The 3,752-nt window shown below is 39.5% G+C and overlaps 1 non-coding gene across 1 annotated transcript; it reads left to right on the top strand.

Moving 5' to 3' along the window:
- Positions 1-2,641: 2,641 nt before the first annotated feature.
- Positions 2,642-2,748, top strand: LOC145044640 (small nucleolar RNA R71). Its single transcript, XR_013681587.1, has one exon. It is a non-coding gene; the product is annotated as a small nucleolar RNA R71 (small nucleolar RNA).
- Positions 2,749-3,752: the final 1,004 nt, after the last annotated feature.

Below are 3,752 nucleotides of genomic sequence, written 5' to 3'. Positions count from 1 at the left end.
CTGAAACTGAAGTGATATTCATAACATAACTTGTATGGGTAATTTGGGAGTACTTACTTGAGCTTGGCTGATCGCATGCACCACACCCCTTTTCTCTTTTCAAGGTTTTTATCTTTCTTAAAATTCTTTTTACTTCTCTAAAACTCTTTTCTTTCGAAAAACATTTTACCATTTCCTTAGTTTGAGTTCAGACACACCCAGAAGTATGCCTGCATCCCTCAAACCAAGGCTCTGATACCAACTTGAAACATCCCAAAAATACGACCCAAATTTTTTTGTTTAAATAGTAATAAATATCATATACTGTTTGTCATATCATAAAAACCATGTTTCAAGTATCTCAACTCATAATAAAATGTCGTGAAACAACTGTATCAATCAAAACAAATTCCCAGGATAAAGACTGAAGTTGTGGTGTGTGCGATGCCATCATCCCGAGATCTTCCCCTTACTTGCAGAAGTACCTGAAACCAAAACTAAAACTGTAAGCACGAAGCTTAGTGAGCTCCCCCAAACTACCACATACCATACAATAACATATAACACGTACTGGGCCTTGCCCACTGCATCGGGCCGAAGCCCAGAAATTGCATCGGACCGTAGTCCGGAACTAACTGGGACCTTGTCCCCTGCATCGGACCGATGTCCGGAACTAGCTGCATCGGACCGAAGTCCGGAACTGACTGCATCGGACCGATATCCAGAACTAACTGATCATAGCATAGCATAAACACATATCAACTAGCATAACACACATGGTCATAAACTCATATATCGCATACTATGTCAGGCCGTAGCCCATAACACATAACACATAAATCCTCTCTGAGCCACGAAGGCATCAAACACACTAACAACTGCATCGAACCGAAGTCTGGAAAATACTACTACTAAATGGGCCGGCATTGTGGCCTTAGACCCGTTCCTACTGGAAGGAAACTAACCTTGTAGCCTAGCTGCTGAAAGGACTGCTCCAGAATCTATCTACTGCGTCTCCGATTTCACCCCGGCTACAATATCCATGAGCACCATCAATCAAATACTGATAATAATAATACTGAGGGTAAAATGACTCTCCTACCCCTGGTCCAAGTCAACCTAACTGTCAAAGTCAACATTCAGTTGACTTGACTCGTTGACTTGGGCCGCCAACTCGTCGAGTCCTTACTCTTACTTCCTTGATTCCACTCGCTACTACTCGTCGAGTGTTGGCGCAAACTCGGCGAGTTCTCTTTGCTACTATCACTCCAACAATCTGCATCCGACTCGCCAAGTTGTATGAACAACTCATCGAGTTCTTCTTCATCAGATGATCATTCTAGCTGTGACTCGCCGAGTTGTATAAACAACTCATCGAGTCTGTTCTTGAAGTATGAAGATGGCCTTGGACTCGCCGAGTCAGGGCATTGACTTTCCGAGTTCTTCCCCGAATGAGTCTAATCCTCTAGCTCACCGAGTCCACCTCTCACTCACTGGTTCCACTCGGCATAACTCGAAAAAGGAAACACAGGGGACTCGCAACTGGACTCGCCGAGTCAGAAGAACGACTCGCCGAGTCGTATGCATGCAAATACTATACACTCAATTCTGCTTGAAACTAATCCATGCTATTAATAGATCTGGGTTCCTGGGACTTGATTTACACGTAAAGTTTCCAACTTTACGTGTAAATAGCATCAAATGAAGGTTTTAAGGTTAAAAGCACACTATAATAGTAGATCTAGAGCTTTCATGAAAAAATGGATCCATAAAGGTGCTAGATCTAAGCTCCTGGAAATCAAATCTAGCTAGATCTGAAGGTTAATCAACTCCATGAATCCTCTATGTTACTACTAAGCTAAGAAATGGATCAAGAATGGCTTCACAAAGGAGATTTAAGCATAGAAACAGAAAAGGGCCAAGATATACCTTACTTTCTTCTGAAATTCCTCAAGGATCTAGAATCTCCTTCTTCTCTTCTTGATCTACCTTCCTTTATCTCTCAAAATCTTCAAAGAACACACCAAAATCACACAAAATGCAAAGAGGGCTCTAGGGTTTGAGTATGATGCTCTGAGGGGTGATGGGGGCTAACTTGAGGCCCCCAAAAGTTGTTTATATAGGGTGCAAACCCTTGAAATTAGGGTTTCATCCAGACTGGCGGACTCACCGAGTCCGGGATATGGACTCGCCGAGTCGCCAACTTAAACGTACTTGAAATCGCGACCCTACTCGACGAGTCCGGCTACTGACTCGTCGAGTTCCCCTTAACACTTGAAGAAAAATAACAATAAATAATAATATAAATATCATACCAGAATTGGGGTGCTACATCTATCCTTGCGAAATAACACACCTTTCTCTTTGCCTACACTAGAGACTAGAGAGTATTAAGTCAAAATTTTTATTTAAAGAATTAAGATCAGATTTGACTTCGTTTTTCCAGTTTTTGTCTAGTCCAACTGAGGCAGTAGATGAAACCGGGGTGTCGCGTTTCTTAGCCGGGTAATTGGTTTTTGAACAATGACTTAACTACTCCAAGAATCGCCAAGCGTCTTCACTATCTTGCATCATGATAGTGCCGCCAGACGAGGCATTAATCAAAGTTTTATTGGCAGTGTCAACTCGATCATAAAAGAAACATACAAGTTGCCAACGGGGAAATTTATGATGTGGACACGAACGCAACAATTCCTTGAGGCGTTGAAATGCATCATCAAATTCTTCATTGGGTTTTTGTGCAAAATCTTGTATCACTTTTCTTATTTCCGTTGTTTTACTAGAAGGATAAAACTCTTGCAGAAATTTAGTTTTTAATTACTCCCAAGTAGTAATACTATGGGAGTAAGAGAAATGAACCAACACTTAGCCACCTTTTTTTTTTAAAGTGAACGGAGATAAGTGAAATCTAAAGGAATCTCTATTAGTTCCTCGCAGAGTATTCGCGTTAGCAATTGCAAGGAGCTCATAGAGGTGATTATATTGATCATCAGCTTTATGGCCTTTAAAGACATGTAAGACACTAATTAGTTGCAGTCTTACTTCCACATGATGCTCATTTCCTTCCGTGAAGATGTTAGGGCTTAAATGTTGTAATAGTCGAAGAGTCAGTTAGATTGTTATGAAGTATATTTTGTCTTCGTAAGAAGGAGTCTTCGGATGTAATGTTATTTGTACTAAGGCATTATAAAGAGTAGTCTTAATGTCTAGTCCTTAGTATTGTTATGCTTTTGTTTTCCTATAAATAGGGGTCTGTACTAAGTGATTAGAGATAACTTTTCACTCAGTCTTTACAGTTTATTCATTATAATCTGTAAACTCAAAAGCATAATACGAGCTGAACAAATATTCTATTTACTTTCGTATTCATCGTTACTACTCTTCCTGAATTCATACTTGCATTTGATTCAAACTCGATTACAAATCTCTTCAATTGGTATCAGAGCAGGAATCCTTTCTGTGATCTGATTTTCATACGTTCAAAAAGATTTTTGAATCTACTGTTTGATTCAAAAAGTTTCCGTTCTTTTTTAGTGTGAAAAATTATTCTTGATCTAAATCTAGGATTTGATTCTGCGAACATATTTGTGAATCGAGTGTTCGTTGTGTGATTCTGATTTGAAATATACAATTTGATTTCAAAATTCTCAAAGTTTTCGTATCATCTTGAAGTTTTTGTCCGTACAACAATGGCGTCATTCAATCTGAATTCCATGACATCATTTTCTCATTTGCTTGGTTCATCCACAAAAACTCCGATGCTTATTACAGAA

The sequence above is a fragment of the Lactuca saligna genome, chromosome 4 (assembly GCF_052625555.1).
Source record: "Lactuca saligna cultivar CGN05327 chromosome 4, ASM5262555v1, whole genome shotgun sequence".
Lineage (NCBI taxonomy): Eukaryota > Viridiplantae > Streptophyta > Magnoliopsida > Asterales > Asteraceae > Lactuca > Lactuca saligna.
The sequence above is the reverse complement of the archived record's forward strand: the minus strand, read 5'-3'. Positions and strand labels throughout refer to the sequence as shown.